Source organism: Hemiscyllium ocellatum, chromosome 18 (assembly GCF_020745735.1).
Source record: "Hemiscyllium ocellatum isolate sHemOce1 chromosome 18, sHemOce1.pat.X.cur, whole genome shotgun sequence".
In the NCBI taxonomy this organism is placed as follows: Eukaryota; Metazoa; Chordata; class Chondrichthyes; order Orectolobiformes; family Hemiscylliidae; genus Hemiscyllium; species Hemiscyllium ocellatum.
Genome location: NC_083418.1, coordinates 20,931,957 through 20,953,808, shown reverse-complemented (window position 1 = coordinate 20,953,808; position 21,852 = coordinate 20,931,957). Strand labels below are relative to the sequence as shown.

The following is a 21,852-nucleotide window of genomic DNA, read 5'->3' as shown; positions in this document are numbered from 1 at the left end:
AAAAAAAATCAAATTCCAATCAAGTTTCAATTGAGTATATTGACAATCTTCAAAGCCAATGACACAATCCGATGCTTTGAGGGTATAACACCAGGAAAAATTGAACAGTTGAGAGGAGAACTGCCAAGCTACCAGCATGTAAAAAGGCTGCCTGAAAAATAGCTCTCTTAAAAGTACCTTTATCGATCAGTAACCAGAATCCCCAAGAAGAAGAAAAGAAGGCACAGGAAGATCCAAGTAGAAACAGGGATTTTGAGTTAAGAAGTTTTGTTTTGTAAATCTTAACAGGGATTTTTACCGGACTAGTATTGAAGAGGAGAAAGTTAAAAAAAAAGGTTAGAGGAAGGAATTGTAAATAATTGTTCGTTAATTATCCTCTGTTATGCTTTAAGGAATTTACTTTAAATAGTTCCTGGCCTCTCGAATTTTCACAGTTTACTGCATGGGATAAATCTTTTCTGTATTGCTGGTTTACCTTAAGCAGGAGAGTTTACCCCGTGTCATAACAGGTTTAACTCCTCAGTTTCTTGGTGTTCCTTGGACATCTCCACAACAGAGGGCATCACTCCCACCTTGGATCCTGCTAAATCATTCCCAAGAACAAACTGAATTCCTGGAACTGAGACTCAGTCAATCACTCCAGCTGTTACTTCTCCGGCCTTGAGTTGGCACTGCAACTAGATCCTACACAGGGGAACACTAAATTTCTATCCCAAAAATTACTACACTCTCGGGTAACAGATCAGAAAGAATGCATATTCATTCATCTCATATATCAGCGACTGGTTCGATCCTGTATTTCTCAAAATTATAACTGCTTGGCATTCTTCCCCTGTTCTTTCTGAGTAAACTTTACCCACAGAGGTGAATTCTTTTATAGAGATCAGGTACTAACTCCATACCCTGCCCCTGCCTAGGCTGTGCACTCTCCTGCAGCTCCTCGGCTCTTCTTGGGGTCTCCTTTACCACCTTCACTAATGCCACTGGCTTAGCTTCTTTTACCGCATCTTTTCCCACAGTGCCTTGCTTTTACGACCAGCACTGTGTCTTTACATTCCCACTTTCTGGCAGTGAAAACATCTTTTCCAAGTGCCTTTCCCAAGCCACCGGCACTGTGTCCCACCCCATTACCGTGAAAACACCTGAGGCCATTCACCTCCTATTCACCCTCTTGGGCTGCTTTATCCTGTGGTAAGTTCTTAACAATGCACTCCACTCTTGGTTTCGTAGTGTAGGATCTCCCTTTCTCCTATCTTCTATCCCTGATGGGCCAAACTTCTGGCCAGAAGCTTGTCTAATGATTCAACAAGTATTCATCTGCTAATTCTGCTGCCTCTCTCACTTCCTGAACTTTCCGTTCCACCATGTGGATTCTTACCATCTCTGGAAATGAGTTTTAAAACTCCTCCAGTCGATTAATCTCTCGTAGAGCCTCAAAGGTCTTACCTATTTTCAAGGCTTGCTCCCATCGATCAAAATGACTATGTTTAATCTTTTCAAACTCAACGTAAGTCTGACTTGGTTCCTTCTTTGTGTTTCTGAACCACTGTCTGTATGTTTCTGGTACCAATTCTTAAGCACTTGAAATAGCCTGTTTAACCTCTTCATAATCCTTTAACACCTCATCTGATAGTGTGGTAAATATCTCACTAGCTCTGCCTACCAGAACTAGCATTATCCCTAAATCCTCAGACCACTCTATCTACCCAGCCAATTTTTAAAATGAAATAAAGAAGGCTTCAACATCTTTCTCTTCAAAATGTGGCAGAGTTTTTACATATTTATATAAATCACTACTTTCTCTTTTAATCTCCATCCTGTTAACTTGACTTTGCTGACTAAGTCATAACTTCTCAAGTTTAAATTCTCTCTCTTGTCTCTCTCTTTCTCTCTCCCTTTCTTCTCTCTCCCTGCTCAGCCAAAGACATTCTCTCTCTCTCTCTTACCTCTCTTTCCCTCTCTTGTCTTTCTCTCTCTTTTTTGTACTTCCAAATCTATTCAAATCTGTCTAAACCAGCTCAAATCACAGACCCAACCTCCCAAACTGTTACGTCACAGGGTAAACCCTCCTGCTTAAGGTAAACCAGCAACACAGAAATGGTTTATCCCATGCAGTAACCCGTGAATTTTCAAGAGGCCAAGAACTATTTCAAGTAAAAATTAACAACTTTATTTCTTAAAGTATAACAGAGGATAATTAACTTACAACTATTTACAATTCCTTCCTCTAACCTATCTTTTACTTTCTCCTCAACAATACCAGTCCAGTAAAACTCCCAATTAAGATTTACAAAACAAAACTTCTTCTCTCAAAACCAAGCTGCTTTCGGTTCTTCTATTTAGATCTTCCTGTGTCTTCCTTTCTTCTTCTTGGTGATTCTGCTTCACAGGTTACTGATTGATAAAGGTACTTATAAGAGAGCTATTTTTCAGGCAGTCTTTTTACATGCTGGTAATTTGGCAGTTCTCCTCTCAACTGTTCAATTTTCCCCAGTCTTATACTCCCAAAGCATCAGATTGTGTCTTTAGCTTTTAAGATTGTCAATATACTAAATTCAAACTTGATTGGAATTTGGTTTTTGCCAGGGTAAAAACTTAACCTGATTGGCCTAATTCAAATCTGTTTTGTCGTTTCCAGGCAACGAGCTAATTTGGCTTTTGACCAAGTGTTACATTGTTACCTTATTGAGAACACTTGGTGAGGTCAAGCAGCTCTACCAGCTTTTAAAGGAACAGTACACCCAAATCTTCATAATACATCTATATCCATCGATCAAAATTACATACAATTACAGTTTGGGAGCTTGGGTACATGATTTGAACTGGTTTAGACAGATTTGAATAGATTTGGGGGGTATGAAAATCCCCGGCAGGTCTAAACACTTCTGGATTAGTGTCCTAAACGTAGGTGAGGCAATTGGTTTACTTTCGGTGATGCGTGGTTGATTAAATTAAAAGTGAGAGAAATGGCCCTTAAAATTGCTCAAGTGGATCTGGGATTTGAAGATGATTCTCAAATTTGCAAAGAAGAAGAAAAGATGACCGAAATACAGAGAAGAAAAAAAGCAGCCTGGTTTTGAGATAAGACATGTTTTGTTGTACATCATAATCGGGAGTTTTATCCGACTAGTATTAATAGAAGGGAAGGTAAAAGATAGGTTAGAGTACAGACTTGTACGTAGTTGTTAGTTAATTATTCCCTATTATACTTAAAGAAATAAAGATGTTAATTTTTATTTTAACTAGTTCTTGGCCTCTTGAACTTTCACAGATTACTGCACAGGATAAAGCTTTTCTGTGTGGCTGGTTTTAAATTAAGCAGAAGGGTTTACCCTGCATTGTAACAGTTCCTTAAGTGACAAAATTGTACTTGAATTCCACCACCATCTCTGCCAGCCTGTTCCATTGTTGCTGGCATCTATGCCAGACTTACATTCTTTGGGCCCTTATGATGCAGTGGTAGTGCCCCTATCTCTGAGTTAGGTGGTCCAGGTTCAAGCCCCACCTGTTTAATAGTTTGTAATAACATCCCTGAACAGGGTGTTTAGGAAATATCTGGTGCTGTGCTTTGGGGCTTTTGTGATGCTGTGGTAGTATCTCTACCTCTGAACCCAGAGGTCTGGACTCAAGTTTGCACTGCTCTGAAAGTGTGACATTCCACAACTAAATAGGTTCATTTTTTTAAAAATCTATGGATCACATACTTGGGAGCAGTTGAGGACGTACCCCTGCTTAGTTTTGAGATCTGGGGGTAGACCTGTGTCTTCAGCAGTAAGCACAAAATAGGCTCCATCATAACTGGTGAAGAGCTTATGCTTGAGTGGTCGATTCTGCTGCTCCTTGGATGCTGCCTGACCTGCTGTGCTTTTCCAGCACCACACGTTTTGACTCTGACCTCCAGCATCTGCAGTCCTCACTTTCTCCTTAACAACAAATATCCATTATATGTCCTAACCAATGTTTCACAGCTTTGGAATATTAGGCAGGCATGTAGCAAGTTGTTCATGACATATCACCTGGTAAGGCATATACAGTCCATTCGGTTTGAGGTGATTTCTGGATTACTGAATAACTTTAGAAGGCTTAACCTCAAGTGTATAAACCAGATCTAAACACATGCACATGTTTTAAAACAGTGACAAATCAGTACAAAGCACTAATGCCACTAGGCCATTGATTCTCCAGTCAAGAATGTGTGGTTGAGCTAAAGCAGGAACACTGAATGCCTTGATCGCCACTGATGTCAATTTGGCTGAATCGAAGTCCTTATTACATGATGTTATTTGCAAAATCTTTGGAACTGTACCTCCCCCTGGGTTTGAAACAGTAATAGTATGACAGACACACTCAATAACCCAATAGCTTGCTCAAGTTTGCAACAAGACGATTCTCAATTATTCTGATCTTGATAAACACTACAGTTAGCTGATCCATAAAGTATATAGTATCACTGGAGCAAAGGGGAACTAGTGGAGGGGGGTGGGAAGGGGTTTCTGGTTTAGGTTCTTGTTAACTTTTGTCAAACTTCGATGTTTATTTTTCTTTCCTTCTTCAGCTCAACAACAGTGCACAGTCTCTCCCTTTAATGTGCATTTTAATGTTGGCATCGCTGAATAGGCCAGCGTTCTCATGCTCTTCCCTAAGTGCCTGATGGAAAGCAGCGAGGCGCTGTCCATTGAACTGCTGTTGTCCACGTGGTGTAGAGACAATCCCAGTAGAGGGAGAGTTTCAGGATTTTAATCCAGTAACTGTGAAGAAATGGCAATATATTTCCAAGTCAGGATGTTGGGTAACTTGGAGAGGTACTTTCAGATCCCGGTGTTCCCATGTCCCTGCTGCTCTTGTCCTTCCAGGTGGTGGAGGTTATCAGTTTTAAAGGGGCAGTCAAAGGGACCTTGACAAGTTCCTACAGATTTAGATTCCAGTTTTATTGTCACACGTACTCAAGTGCAGAGTACAACAGTGCAGTAAAAAGTGTCCAATGTTGCCACACACAGCACCATCTCAGGTACAAGTACTTCAGTATGAAATTTTTGAAAATACAGAAACAAGTTAAAAGATTGAGCACTGCAGTCTTCTTAGTATAAGAGTAGAAAAGTAAAGGAATAAAGTTTAAAAGTCAAACATTACGGTCCTTTCTTAAGTCATTGGGCCTACAGATGCTCCAAGCTGGGCTGTACCCAGGAGGGCTCGCTTTCCACCAAGCTGGGATAAGACCCACCCGGACATGCCACTGACCACTGCACTTTGCTGACCGTTGCCAGCCTTCGCCACCAGTCACTGATCGCCACCTCACCTCCGAGGCCATCTAGGCTGGTGTTGGGCTCCAGCCGCTCCCAAGGCTCCGTCACCACCAAGAGATTAACAAGATCCACTAAAATCTGACAGAAGAAAGGAAAGAGAAAAGGAAAGCGGGCAGATTGGATGAGGTCCAGGCTCAAGAGCCTGGATGCGGCCTACTCCCACGCCGACATCTTGAAAAAAATCTTATAGTGTCAGCTGATTCTCAGGACATTTCAGCGTCCCCTTCATTGTAGGCCTCCAGTGCATTTTGTAGGTGGTACACACCTCAGCCACTGCCATGGTGACGGAATGAGACTTGACAGGATCTGGAGTTAATGTTGAAGCCGCCCCGGGAGAAACCTACCTGAGAGTACACCACTGTGCTGCCATCCTGCTGAATGACTAGTCAGTACAGTCCCAGGGAAAGGGACACTGGACTGAGGCATTGCCTGTAACACATGTTACTGGAAGTACTTTGTCAGGTTATTGCATGACTGCCCGTGGGATCATTATTGCACACTGTCAGATATTGGTGTAAGGTCTTTGCGGGGTTGGCTGGACTGGAGGTGTGTATACTGGACCTGGTCCTAGGTTCCCCTTCTTATTCAGCTTTACTATCATGCCTCGATATTACTGAGTGGCTTGTGAGGCTGTCTCTCTAGGCAATTAAGAGTCACCCTCATTGTAGGTCTAGCATCACACCAAAACCACACTGAGTAAGGACATCCTTCTCTGAAGGACATTAGTCAATCTGGCAATTTTCAACAATCATCTGGTGATCTATTTACCGTCGTCACAAAGCACAAAACTTTTCATTCCCAACTTCTTAATTCAATTGAAATTCTCCCAGTTGCTACAGTAGGATGTGAACTCTTCTCTTTGGAGCAGAAATCCAGGCCTCTGGATTACATTACCACTAGGTTCTCATGTCCATTTGCCAGCTCCCAAGATGTGGAGGACAATCCCCATCCCTTCTCCCATAAAGATCCTTTCTGTGGATAAACTGTTTTTTAAAAAATATTTATTCATGGGCTGGGCCAGCAGTTATTGCCCATTCCTCATTGGCCAAAGGACAGTTAAATATCAACCACATTGCTCTTGGTCTGGGATCGCATGTAGGCCAGACCAGGTAAGGATGGCAGATTTCCTTCCCCAATGGGCACTACCAAACCAGATGGGGTTTTCTGACAATTGATGATGGGTTCATGATCATTAGACTCTTAATTCCAAATTTTTATTAAATTCAAGCTTCATCATCTGTCATGGCAGGATTCGGAACCGGGTCCCCAGAACATTATCTGAGTCTCTGGATTCACAGTCAAGTGATCATATCACTATGCCACTGCCTTTCCTCTTACCGGACTCTGTCGGTCATCTTTTCATCACATCCCATGTATTTAAATCAGGGACAGAATCTCTTACTGTCCTGTGGATCTGATCCTAGCCCCAAGCCCAGCAGCTAACTTTCAGGTGAGGACATTGGATGAGTGGCCGTTGGATTTGTGTCTCTATTCAATGTTATCAAAGGCAGGTGAGCAATGGAGGCATCTGGTAGTAACTGTGGTCAGTCAACATTTCCCAATAAAAAATAGGATGGGAGCTCTCTCGTCTGGATATTCCCAGTATTAGACTAACTGCCTGCTAAGCGACAAGGTGAGTGCCTCCCTGGCAGGTTTTCTGAAAGGGTCACAGGAAGTCGAGGGTGAACATGGGACCTGAGTGATCCCTCTGGATTGGTTGCCCCTCACTTTGAGGGGCCTACTATCTTTGACCCTCACTGGTTTTGAATTTGTCAGGCACCTCTTGGGGGTCCCTCCATTTTGAGGCCCCCCTGCTGTCTGAACAAACCCTCCCCCTATCAAGTCTCGGGCCTTGCGAAGCTGCAGACATTCTGATTGGGCCTGCAGCCTTGGGAACCAGACTGACTTCCTTCATTGGACGGTGCACCTAGTGGCAGCAGCCTTTTGATTGGATCATGCACGCAGGCCTGTGGGACTCACAGGATCGCACCTCGATCGGTCACTGATGGGGGAATATTTTCAACCACTGTAAGGTTATACCTTATGAGTGCAGTGCAGTAACATCCTGCTGTAGTACACAAGGCTATCCCAGAGATAATCCTGCCTTGCCAAGACACTCTGGGTTTATAATGGTAATTATACTGAGGAGCAGACCAGTCTTGATGGAATAACAGCTATCAGCGAGTGTGTCTGGTCCTACCTTGATTACACAGTGACATTAATATTATCTGTGGAGATATCACCCTGTATTCAGTTCACACTTATGAGGCACTTCTGTAGATCGGAGAGAATAAATTACTTTCTTTAACTTTCAAAAATATACTTTATTCATAAAATATTTTGATGATCTGTACAATTGGCTATGCCATACATATGTAAACATTCCATTTCTTTGCATACAGATACAGAGTAATCAGTCATATATACCAGTCTGTATGATTACTATCCACATATTTAGCAGGGGGGTCTGCGGAGCCCCCTTACTGCGTCGGACCCCTGTGCTTAGTCAGGCAGACGTTACACGGTGGTCTTTCCCCACCGCGCCTTGGTGGCAGCTGCCCCAACTTACTTTTTTTAAATTTCAAAAATGTACTTAATTCATAAAATAATTTGATAGCCGTACAGTTGGTCATGCCATATATACGTAAACATTTACATACAGAGATCAGAATTTATCATTTTTATATACAGGTCTGTATGTTTACCATCCATATATTTAGCTGAGGCTTCGCAGAGCCCAAATGACTGCGTGGGCCCCCTTTTCTTTTTTGGCAGGCAGATGTTACACGGTGGTTTTTCCCCACCGCGCCTTAGGAGCAGCTGCCCCAAGCTTCAGCGCGTCCCTCAACATGTAGTCCTGGACCTTGGAATGTGCCAGTCTGCAACACTCAGTTGGGATCAACTCCTTCAGCTGGAAGATCAACAGGTTTCGGACCACGCAGAGAGCATCCTTCACTGAGTTAATGATCCTTGGGGCAAGTTGATGTATGTCTCAGTGTGCGTCCCGGGGAACAGGCTGTAGAGCACGGAGTCCCGCGTCACGGCGCTGCTCGGGACGAACCTCGACAAACCCCACTGCATTCCTCTCCAGATTTCTGCATAGGCACATTCCAGAAGGAGGTGTGTGACAGTCTCGTTCCCCCCCGCAGCCGCTTCGAGGGCAGCGTGCGGTGAGGCTGAGAATCCGGGCGTGCATAAAGGATCTCACAGGCAGTGCCCTTCTCACCACCAGCCAAGCCATGTCTTGGTGCTTGTTGGAAAGTTCTGGCGATGAGGCATTCTGCCAAGTGACTTTGACAGTCTGCTCAGGGAACCGCTCGACAGGATCCGCCCTCTCCTTTTCCCGAAGGGTCTCAAGGACACTACGTGCTGACCACCCCCTGATGGACTTGTGGTCAAAGGTGTTTTCCTTCATAAATTTCTCCACGAAGGACAGGTGGTACAGAACGGTCCAGCTACTCGGAGCGTTCCGCGGCAGCGAGGCCAGGCCCATCCTTCGCAACAGCGGGGACAGGTAGAACCTCAGTACGTAGTGACACTTGGTGTTTACGTATAGCAGCTGCCCCAATTTACTGCTTCAGTCCCGAGAGGTTTTAAAAATGAGATTAACTCTCTTTATGAGCAGCTTGTCTCCTACTGTTGTGAATAATTCATGTTACGGTGGAAGTGAGTTGAGCAACCTTCAGTATGCTGCAGGGGCAGCTGCCGCCAAGGCGCGGTGGGGAAAGACCACCGTGTAACGTCTGCCTGACTAAGTACAGGGGCCCGACGCAGTAAGGGGGCTCCGCAGACCCCCCCCCCCTGCTAAATATGTGGATAGTAATCGTACAGACCGGTATATATGACTGATTACTCTGTCTCTGTATGCAAAGAAATGGAATGTTTACATATGTATGGCATGAACAATTGTACAGATCATCAAAATAGTTTATGAATAAAGTATATTTTTGAAAGTTAAAGAAAGTAATTTATTCTCTCTGATCTACAGAAGTGCCTCATAAGTGTGAACTGAATACAGGGTGATATCTCCACAGATAATATTAATGTCACTGTGTAATCAAGGTAGGACCAGACACACTCGCTGATAGCTGTTATCCCATCAAGACTGCTCTGCTGCTCAGTATAATTACCATATAAACCCAGAGTGTCTTGGCAAGGCAGGATTATCTCTGGGAGGGGCAAACTAAAATTTTTAGATATATTTTAATATCAAAAATGTTGCAAGTCTATAAGTGATTTCCTGTGTTCTGGTACCTATAATATTGCAGATCTATTAACATTTTGTTCCTTGATGATCGTTTACTGTACACTATTTACTGCCTCTGATTTCTCTTTTTGTTAATTGATACAAGTGAACAACTTCATTGTCCATTTACTTTGTTATTTAGAAGAATGGTGGCTGTGTTCTGTGAGAGACTTCCTTTCCGTCTTTATTGATATTGATCATAGAATCCCAATAGTGTGGAACTGGCCATTTGGCTCATCGAGTCCACATCGACCCTCCCATGAACTTCCCCACCACTGCCTTACCCCTGTAACCCAGTATTTCCCATGTCTTATCTACCTAGCCTACATATTCCAGGATACTATGAGCAATTTAAATATGGCCACCTATCCTGCACATTTTTGGATTGTGTGTGGAAACCCACGCAGACATGGGGAGAATGTGCAAACTCCACACAGACAGTCGCCTGAGGGTGGAATTGAACTGGGGACCCTGGCACTGTGAGGCAGCAGTGCTAACCACTGAGCCACCGTGCTACCCCATAATGGCTTTCCAATGGCCTGCCATCTCCCTCTTTTCTCCAGCAGCTATTTCAGGTTTACCAAGATAAGGGAATTTAGTGTTAGAGAATTGAACGCTGTTAGCATCGTAAGTTGCACATTAGGAAAACTGCGATCATAGCTCTCCCTTCGTTATCTCAAAAAAGTATGGCTTAACTCAATCCTCATAACATTATCCTATCTTGGGACAATTCTATTCCTCACAATAGATATCCCTTTGCAGACGAGGCACTCAAAATGGAACCTGTTGTTTTGATATGCCCAGTAATTACATTTTTTCCCTTACAGTTACAACCAAAATGTATTTCTGCAAAAATACGCTAAAATAAATAAGACCAGAAAAACTCCGAAAATGGCCACTGAGACTCTTAAGGACCTCCGCAGTCATCTGCCAGTTTCCAGTCTGGCTGTCTCTCTTTTTTTTAACTTCACTTTCCTTCAGGTCCAGGCTGGATACCTGGATAAAACAACAGGGCTTGTCCCAGTTTTTTTGTGAACTTGGAGTGGGAAAATCATGTAATCCAAGATCTGCTAATGCACAGGCAGTGCAGCAGCCTACAGTGTTTGAGGAAAAGGACCTACTCCACAGTGTGGTCATAGATGGAGAATAATTACCACAATTATGCAGAGTGGGGAGAAAGGTTGTTTATTTTGTCCCCCCTCTCATCAGTGAGATTTTTCTTTGTTTCTCAACATTTACAGCAATCATTCCTGGCACAGAGCTACCAGGTAATATATTCCACCTCCGTGTGTGTCAAGGTGATCCATTAGTGTGGGCTCCGGCTTTCAGAAACAAAGTGAAAACTAACACGCAGTAAGAAATAACATTACTATTCATGATGTGTGAGGCTTCGGGACACTGGAGCACCGTGCGATGATGTCACAGAGCTGCACATCACTGAGTATAAATACCACAGTGTGGGCAGTGTGAGAACACACTGGAAGGAATACTTTGGAAGAGACACTGCTGTGATAACTCCCAGAAGGTGGAGGCCACATGAAGACATCACCTCAGTCCTTATTTTAAGTAACTATTCGTCACATCCTGGTAAACTATACCAGTGGGCGGCACGGTGGCACAGTGGTTAGCACTGCTGCCTCACAGCACCAGAGACCCAGGTTCAGTTCCAGCCTCAGGCAACTGACTGTGTGGAGTTTGCACGTTCTCCCCGTGTTTGCTCCGGTTTCCTCCTGCAGGTCAGGTGAATTGGCCATGCTAAATTGCCCGTAGTGTTAGGTAAGGGGTAAATGTAGAGGAATGGGTGAGTTGCGCTTTGGCGGGTCGGTGTGGACTTGTAGGGCTGAAGGGCCTGTTTCCACACTGTAAGTAATCTATTTAGTATGTACGTGCAATAAATAGTACTACTTTGAAGTCTAAGCCCAAAGACATTTCTTAACTTTGCCTTCTCCTGCAAGCACTAACTTAAAATAGTATTCAACTACATGTCAAGGAAGAATAGTACCTAGCTTCTTTTATCCAGGGTAGAGGTCCATGATTCCACCCAACTCCATTTCTGGAACCTCTTCCAGCTGTGAAACTCTACAAAGTGATTGCAATCCAATTCAGGCCTCGTGTGTGGTCTTCAGTTTTAATCATCATGGTCATTATTAATCAGCATAGGAGGTACATTTAGTGAGTTCGCAGATGACACCAAAATTGGTGGGGTAGTGGACAGCGAACAAGGTTACCTCAGATTACAAGGGGATCTTGATCAGATGGGCCAATGGGCCAAGGATAGGTTAAGTTTAATTTAGATAAATGTGAGGTGCTGCACTTTGGAAAGGCAAATCAGAACTGGACTTACGCACTTAATGCTAAGGTCCTGGGGAGTGTGGCTACACAAAGAGACCTTGGAGTTCAGGGTTGTAGCTCCTTGAAAGTGCAGTCGCAGGTAGAAAGGATATAGTCAAGAAGGCATTTAGAATGCTTGCTTTTATTGGTCAGTGCATTGAGTGTAGGAGTTGGCGGGTCATGCTGCAGCTGTACAGGACGTTGGTTAGGCCACTTTTGCAATACTGCATTCAATTCTAGTCTTCCTGCAATAGAAATGATGTTGTGAAACTGGGGGGGCTGCAGAAAAGATTTACAAGGAGGTTGCCAGGATTGGAGGGTTTGAGCTATAGGGAGAGGCTGAATAGGCTGGGGCTGTTTTCCCTGGAGTGTTGGAGGTTGTGGGGTGACCTTATCGAGGTTTATAGTTATAAATGGAATCCACATGAGCTGTCATGCCTTCAGCTGCCTACACCCCTAGTCAGGAATTCCCTTCCTAAACATCTTCACTCTCTTATGGATTATCCTTTTTTAAGATGGGAAAAAATGTTGTGCAGTCATAGGATGACGAGCTAGTCCAGTCGGAGAATCGTCTACTCAAGATATATATGCCCATATGGCACAAACCATGATGAGTTTACACTTTAACCTAATGAAGCCTCAATGTGAATCGGTCAGACAGTCTTCCAATATTTTCCCACATAATATCCAAGTACAAATGCCTTATTCACCCTCTTTCCACTACTTACTCACTCTGTCAAAATCGGAGATGTATACGGCCTTCCTAAAAAAGGACACAATATACTGGCACATCATCACAGCTTTTATACAATCCTTAGTGCAGTTATAAATGGTAACAATGCAATTCCTTCATCACCCACTCCCAGACCGACTTACCCATCGGGCACCTGCATTCCTTCATCACCCACTCCCAGACCGACTTACCCATCGGGCACCTGCATTCCTTCATCACCCACTCCCAGACCGACTTACCCATCGGGCACCTGCATTCCTTCATCACCCACTCCCAGACCGACTTACCCATCGGGCACCTGCATTCCTTCATCACCCACTCCCAGACCGACTTACCCATCGGGCACCTGCATTCCTTCATCACCCACTCCCAGACCGACTTACCCATCGGGCACCTGCATTCCTTCATCACCCACTCCCAGACCGACTTACCCATCGGGCACCTGCATTCCTTCATCACCCACTCCCAGACCGACTTACCCATCGGGCACCTGCATTCCTTCATCACCCACTCCCAGGCCGACTTACCCATCGGGCACCTGCATTCCTTCATCACCCACTCCCAGACCGACTTACCCATCGGGCACCTGCATTCCTTCATCACCCACTCCCAGACCGACTTACCCATCGGGCACCTGCATTCCTTCATCACCCACTCCCAGACCGACTTACCCATCGGGCACCTGCATTCCTTCATCACCCACTCCCAGGCCGACTTACCCATCGGGCACCTGCATTCCTTCATCACCCACTCCCAGACCGACTTACCCATCGGGCACCTGCATTCCTTCATCACCCACTCCCAGACCGACTTACCCATCGGGCACCTGCATTCCTTCATCACCCACTCCCAGACCGACTTACCCATCGGGCACCTGCATTCCTTCATCACCCACTCCCAGACCGACTTACCCATCGGGCACCTGCATTCCTTCATCACCCACTCCCAGACCGACTTACCCATCGGGCACCTGCATTCCTTCATCACCCACTCCCAGACCGACTTACCCATCGGGCACCTGCATTCCTTCATCACCCACTCCCAGACCGACTTACCCATCGGGCACCTGCATTCCTTCATCACCCACTCCCAGACCGACTTACCCATCGGGCACCTGCATTCCTTCATCACCCACTCCCAGACCGACTTACCCATCGGGCACCTGCATTCCTTCATCACCCACTCCCAGACCGACTTACCCATCGGGCACCTGCATTCCTTCATCACCCACTCCCAGACCGACTTACCCATCGGGCACCTGCATTCCTTCATCTGGAAGATCTCTTTATAATTTCAAGGTGGCATGAGAGATGAGACTAACATTGGATTGTTGAAATTCAAAGAAATTATCCCATTAGTTGGAATTTGGGAATCGGAAGCTGAACTCGGAGGTTCCTGAGTTGGCTTTTCTCATGTCTAACCAAAACTTAGAACACGGACAATCCCAAAACAATGGAGTGTCGGTTGTTTAAGGTTGAGCTCTACTCGCTATTCTTATGAATGATTGAGTTGCATGAGGCTTTGTCATGGTCACAAACATAGAATCAAAGAGTCATACAGCACGGAAACAGGCCCTTCGGCCCAACCAGTCTATGCCAACCATAAACCCAAACGGTAGTTCGTCCCACCTGCCTGCGCTTGGCTCATGTCAATCCAAACAATTTTTATTCATGGACTCATTCAAATGTCTTTTAAACGTTTAGATTAGATTACTTAGTGTGGAAACAGGCCCTTCGGCCCAACAAGCCCACACGGACTCTGCAAAGAGCAACCCACCCAGAACCACTCCCCTACATTCACCCAACACTACAGGCAATTTACCATGGCCAATTCACCTAACCAAAATGTGTAGGTTAGGTGAATTGGGAGGAAACTGGAGCACCCGGAGGAAACCCACCCAGACACGGGGAGGATGTTCATAGACAATTGCCTGAGGCAGGTATTGAACCCGGGTCTCTGGCGTTCTGAGGCAGCAGTGCTAACCACTGTGCCACCGTGCCACCCACAAGTTGTACCTGTATCTATCACTTCCTCTGGAGGTTCATTCCACACACGGACCAGTCTCTGCGTAAAAAGATTGCCCCTCATGTCTTTTTAAATCTTTCTCCTCTCACCACGAAAATAAACACCCCACCCTTGTCATTCACCTTATCTATAACCCTCATGATTTTCTCAACCTCCTATGCTCCAGTGAAAAACATCCCAGCCTATCGAGTCTCTCTTTATAACTTAAGCCCTCCATTCCTGCCAACTTCCTGGTAAATCTTTTCTGAACCCCCTCCAGCTTAATAATTTCCTTCCTATAACAGGGAGACCAGAACTGGACACAGTGCTCCAGAACAGGCCTCACCAGCGTCCTGTTTAATTTTGATTGGGCGGTGCTGGTGTTGGACTGGGGTGACAAGGTCAGAAGTCACATGACACCAACAGGTTTAGTCCAACAGGTTTATTTGAAATCACAAGCTTTCGGAGCGCTGCCCCTTCATCAGGTGATGTTCAACCTCAACATTACGTCCCAACTTCTAACTTCAAAGGTCTGAGCAATAATGGCAAGTGTGCAAAATGCCTTCTAAACCATCCTGAGATGCAAACTTCAGAGCATTATGTACGTGCACCCCTAAGACTCTCTGTTCCAACCAGGGCCGTACTTTTAATTGTATAAGCCCTGCCCTTATTTGTTTTACCAAAATGCAATATCTCACATTTATCCAAATTAAACTCCACCTGCCACTCCTCAGCCCATTGACTCAATTGATCAAGACCGCTTCATAATTTCAGATAACTTTCCTCACTGTTGACTTAGGGGGCGGCACAATGACTCAGTGGTTAGCACTGCTGCCTCACAGCGTCAGGGACCCAGGTCCGATTCCAGCCTCAGGCGACTGTGTGTGTGGAGTTTGCACATTCTCCCCGTGTCTGCGTGGGTTCCTTCCGGGTGCTCCGGTTTCCTCCCACAATCCAAAGATGTGCAGGTCAGGTGAATTGGCCATGCTAAATTGCCGGTAGTGTTAGGTGCATTAGTCAGGGGGAAGTGGGTCTAGGTGGGTTACTCTTCGGAGGGTCAGTGTGGACTTGCTGCGCCGAAGGGCCTGTTTCCACTCTGTAGGGAATCTAAAAAAAAATTCTGCCGAGAATGTGTAGCACTGACAGCAAAGTTACTAACCATGCCTTCTATATTCTCATTAAATGATTAATGATTTATATGAAGGACAAACAGAAGTGGACTCATATTGATCTCTGTGAAGCATTGTGCTACTGGTGTGCCTTATTCTTGCTCAGCACAGACGTCCTGTTAGTCTTCTTTCTACAATATTGATCTAGCTGTAGGGAAGCTCCAGATTCATTAACCTCTCGCAGAGTAAATACAATTTGGTCGTGACTGTTTTGTTGTGTTTTCTTGCACTTTGCTAGAAAACATGTTGCTCTTTAGACAGATGTTTACCGTCTCAAGGAGTTAGACCATGGCTGAGATGACAGCTTCACCATAGAAACAGCTGCACTCTAGTGCAACACGTACCCCACATTGATTTATCTTGTGGCAAAAACTATAAGCAGAACGCTGATCAAAGTAACCTAATCATGCCATTTACTCATGGAGGTCGTGGCAAACAAATGCGATGGATTCAGTCAATTAAATACACACTTAGCAACTGAAGGAAAACGTGTCTGGGTTAAGAGGTCCTCAAGGGCCATTCCATGTCATGGATCAATAAATCCTCACCAACCAATTATTCCCTGCTCACCACCCACACCTCCAGTCACTGACTTAGAGTCATAGAGTCATAGAAATGTACAGCATGGAAACAGACCCTACAGTCCAACCTGTCCATGCCAACCAGATATCCCAAACCAATCTAGTCCCACCTGACAGCACCTGGCCCATATCCCTCCAAACCCTTCCTATTCATATACCCATCCAAATGCCTCTTAAATGCTGTAATTGTATCAGCCTCCACCACTTCCCCTGGCAGCTCATTCCATACACGTACCACCCTCTGTGTGAAAAAGTTGCCCCTGAGGTCTCTTTTATGTCTTTCCCCTCTCACCCTAAACCTATGCCCTCTAGTTCTGGACTCCCCCACCCCAGGGAAAAGACTTTGCCTATTTATCCTATCCATGCCCCTCATAATTTTGTAAGCCTCGATAAGGTCACCCCTCAGCCTCCGACGCTCCAGGGAAAACAGCCCCAGCCTGTTCAGCCTCTCCCTATAGTTCAAATCCTCCAACTCTGGTAACATCCTTGTAAATCTTTTCTGAACCCTTTCAAGTTTCACAACATCTTTCCAATAGGAAGGAGACCAGAATCGCACGCAATATTCCAACAGTGGCCTAACCAATGTCCTGTACAGCCGCAACATGACCTCCCAAATCCTGTACTCAATACTCTGACCTATAAAGGAAAGCATACCAAATGCCTTCTTCAATATCCTATCTACCTGTGACTCCACTTTCAAGGAGCTATGAACCTGCACTCCAAGGTCTCTTTGTTCAGCAACACTCTCTAGGACCTTACCATTAAGTGTATAAGTCCTGCTAAGATTTGCTTTCCAAAAATGCAGCACCTCGCATTTATCTGAATTAAACTCCATCTGCCACTTCTCAGCCCATTGGTCCATCTGGTCCAAATCCTGTTGTAATTTGAGGTAACCCTCTTCGCTGTCCATTACACCCCCAATTTTGGTGTCATCTGCAAACTTACTAACTGTACCTCTTATGCTCACATCCAAATCATTTATATAAATGACGAGAAGTCGAGGCCCCAGCAATGATCTTGACTCAGAGTTAAGCATTTTATCCAATCAAAACCCATCAAGTTCACAGCGAGTGAATCAATCAGGCCAGGTGACTTTGTTCTTTTTAAAGATTTGGCTTTGCTCTCCTACTGAAGAACTCTAAGTTCTCTTAGCTTTTTCTTGTATATAACTCTGGGAGTATAAGTTGTTGCTTGCTCTCCTCTGTGCTCTTTCAAACAAATCAATGTCCCTTGGTGGTAAGATGACTAAAAATGAGCAAGATATTCCGGGCGTTAACAGGAGCGCTTTGTGCGTAACATACCTGAAGAGTTAGAATCATGCTTTTGAAAATTTCCCTTTAAATTCTGTTAACATTGTTCTGCGGACGTTTAAAAAAGGTCACCCTATAATTGCCCTCAAATTCTTTACTGGTTGCATCCTGTACAATTAAGTCCACCACTTTGTAAGCCAAATGGACGCTTGCCTGCCTATGAGCAGTACCTCTTTTTGCTTTACCACAGATAATTTTAGCCTCGATAAGCAGAATTATTCAGCCTCTCAGGGCCACTCTGAGTAAAATGAGCCTCCACTTACATATTTCACCATCCAACACAATGTTACATCACCTTGTCATGAACAGGATGGTGATTTAATTCCTTTGACTAAGTTGCATGCGCAAGCACATACAGCTCAGAGGAATGGGAGGGAACCGCAAAGATCTTCCCAGGAGTACCCTGAGCTGAATTGCCACTTTCACCCACATTTAATGCAAGGCACCACCTTGAGAAATGGAAACAGAAGTTGCTAGAGAGCCTCAGCAGGTCTGGCAGAGAGAGAAGTTAGCCTTTCGAGTGCAGTGACCCTTAGTTGCTGGCAGAGTTTCTCCAGCAGTTTCTCTTTGTCTTTCAGTCTGCAGCTTTTTGCTTCATTGCTACCTTGTGAAAAATGTAGCAGCGTAACCAGAAGCTCATTCAACACTTACAATGGCTGCTAGCGTTCATTCAGGAGACCGTGCAGTTCTCTGGTGGCTATAGTGTCTGCCCCACTATTCTAACATCCTCTCAACCTATGCCACACCCTGTCATAACAGTGCCTGCCAACTGATTGATTTCTAGACTCTAGAAGGCACCAAGCAGTATGGGAAGAGAGCAGGAGTGTGGCACTGAGCTAAAGGATCTGCCGTGATTCTATTGAATGGCAGAGAATGCTCAATGGGACCACAATTGTCTCCTGCTCCTATGTTCTATGTTCTTTATGTGGGGATAGACACAGCATCAATGTCAATTTCAGAGTCTTCATAAAGGGACACTCACCACTTTGTGTTCACTTGCTGCCACAGCCATGAGGAAATCATTTGAGATTTATTGGGGCACTTTACAAAGATTTCACCATGATTCAGACAATACTTATTGCAGTATTGCTCTAAGGGCCTCGCCTCAATCTCATCTGCTGACGTCGTACCACCTTATCGAATATCTCATAGAAGTCATCAGGAGAAAAGGGGGTGATTGGTCCTCGGTATAAGGTGTCTGTTGGACTGGATGGGGACAGAGGGGAAGACATGAGGCAACCCCTCCTCAGAACCTCATCCACTCAGAACTCCAATATTATATCGGAGAGAGTGTGCTTTCTCCCTCTCTCTCTCTCTCTCTCTCTCTGTCTGGCTCACTCTTCACTTCCTGCGCTGTAATGTTCTGTGTTCTACGTTCATTCCTGAGCCATTCTGCCAGCGATCTGACAGGGTACTCTACACTCTCAGCAGAAATAGGTGTGAGGAGCCCACATAAACTGCTCTGTGAAAATGTTAGCAAATTAACACTAAAGTACCAAAACCACAGATATCTGGTTCGACATGGTCAGTTAGCTCAGATGGTCAGAGCGTGGCGTTAATAACGCCAAAGTCGTGGGTTCAATCCCCACACTGACCAAGAGTCATGCTGAGGTTGGCAAGTGTGTGATGTTTGCAGAGCTGTGTCAGGATTGGCCGTTGCTTTGGTTCGATTCCAGCCTCGGGCGACTGACTGTGTGGAGTTTGCACATTCTCCCCGCGTCAGTGTGAGTTTCCTCCGGGTGCTACGGATTCCTCCCACAGTCCAAAGATGTGCAGGTTGGGTGAATTGGCCATGCCAGATTGCCCGTAGTGTTAGGTGCATTAGTCAGAGGGAAATGGGTCTGGGTGGGTTACTCTTTGAAGGGTCGGTGTGGACTGGTTGGGCCTGTTTCCATACTGTAGGGAATCTAATAGTGCCGGGCGACGAGCTGGAATAGTTCACAGGTCGCTGCAACAGTGAGGGCCGAAGGGCCTGTACTGCGCTGTATTGTTCTATGTTCGATGACACCTCCAGGCAAATGTAAATGGCAGTGAGCAGTGGTTAGATCCAAAATTGTGGGCTAGTCCTGACTTTCCAGACAGGTCTGTATCATGGGCACTGTAACCACTTAAAGGCTGTCCTCATCCATAGTATCGTTCCCAGGAGGGCTCACTTCATGCACTTTCCTGGATAAAGCTGCAGTGACTGATAACTTTAAAGCTACTTTAAACACCTTGCTTTAATCCTGAAAATGGGCTGTCCATTTGAAGCTTTCCTCATTTGATTTAATACCTTTCATGGATTAAACGTGGTTTTAAACAAGACACTGCTAACTCTAAATGGCTGCTGAGTTGTTCTGATAATCTCAGGCAACCCACATATAATGGATGAAATTGGCTACTTTGGAATTGCCCTTTCAATCAAAAGGCACTGAAACTCACACTCCCATCCTGAGAAGAAAAGTGAATTATAACTATTATGCTTCAGCTGAAACAATGACATAGAGACTAAAACCTACAAAGGGAGACCACATCGACGCAAGCTTTTGAGTGAAAAGAGAGAGAAAGCAACATGAACTGGTAAGAGCAAGGATACTGAAAGCTCCCCTCTCCTGCTCTCACAGAATCTCTACACATCTCTCTCACACAATACTAGAAACTAACGCAGGAGCAAACTACTGCAGATGCCGGAGTCTGCACTGAAAACAACAAATGCTGGAGCCCACAGCTGGTCAGGTAACATCCAAGGAGAGAAAGCAAGCACATTGTTCATCAGAGCTGAATCTCCAACAGCAGAGTTTAAAAAACTTGGCAAAACTACTGTTCATTGAGAAGTCAAGGTAATCAGCAATCTTCAACAGTCCTGATGAAACAGGATAACAGCTAAGCTTGGGATCACCATTCAAGGGCTCTAAAAACGTTAACAGTAAGTGCCTTTACTTCCCTGTCTGTATATACACTGTCCTGCCACCTCCTCACCTACTTCTACTTGTTACTCATGTCACATGGACTTGTTAGATGTCACATTGACTGATGTTTCTCAGGTTGAACAGAGAATGAAACTCCATTCACTTTCCCCCAAGAAAACCTCGGAATTGGTGCTTTTGCTTTTGATCTGGTTAACTACATTTATCTGATGCGTGATACCTATGTGCCAAAGAGATAAAACCCTTCCTTCAGTGGGTGAAACAAGCAGGATACCTGATCACCCTATCTCATCGAAGCTGTAACAAACGTTGGCCGAGATGGCAGACTTAACGCAATAAATGGCACACTCTTCAGGCACAGCTGACTTCCCTGGTTAACCTGTTTCCAACTTAACCTTGATTTGGAGCTGCTGGTGTTGGACTGGGGTGCACAAAGTGAAACATCACACAACACTAGGTTATAGTCCAACTTAACCCAGTTGGGTTCCTGCTACTGAACCCTCCATCAGACAGGGGCCTGTATAACTGAGGCTACTAGCTACAGCCAGGAGGAAAGAATATAACTCTGAGGGGCTAAGAGGATTTGTGTTACATAACGTTATCACCAAGTCAAATTGTTTCCATTGTGGATAAAAAACGATTTGACTTGGTGATGATGTGTTATTCCGAGATGACCACTGCCCACACCATGTGGGATTTTGCCAACTCTGCCAGTATGCGGTAAGGGTTGTTTAAGGTGGTTCGCCGTTTTCAATTTCCTTTGTCTTCAGCCGACCTTGAGTCTCTGGAATAACAGTCCAGCAATAATAACAGTGGACCTTTGGCCTAATGGGTATTATCGCTGGACTTTAATCCAGAGATCCAAGTAAAGTTCTGGGGAGCTGGGTTCAAATCCAGCCATGGCAGATGGAGGAATTTGAATTCAATAAAAATCTGGAATTAAGAATCTTGTGATCACTATGAAACCATTGCCAATTGTTGGAAAAACCCATCTGGTTCATTAATGTCCTTTAGGGAAGGAAATTGCCATCCTTACCTGGTCTGGCCTACATGCGACTCCAGACCCACAGCAATGCGATTGACTCTTAATAGCCCCTGGGCAATTAGGAATAGGCAATAAATGCTAGCTTGGCCAATGATGCTCATATCCTGGGAATGAATTTTGAACAAAGGGAATAGTAAGGTTTCTATAGAAGGGACACTGTTCTCAGATAAGAAGATTTATTTCATGATCGCATTGGTCAGGCATATTGACGAGAGAGCGGCTCC

At 44.9% G+C, this 21,852-nt stretch overlaps 1 non-coding gene across 1 annotated transcript; it reads left to right on the top strand.

The window, feature by feature from the left end:
• The first annotated feature begins 19,200 nt into the window (after nt 1-19,200).
• On the top strand, nt 19,201-19,274 carry trnai-aau (transfer RNA isoleucine (anticodon AAU)). Its single transcript has one exon. It is a non-coding gene; the product is annotated as a tRNA-Ile (tRNA).
• Nucleotides 19,275-21,852: the final 2,578 nt, after the last annotated feature.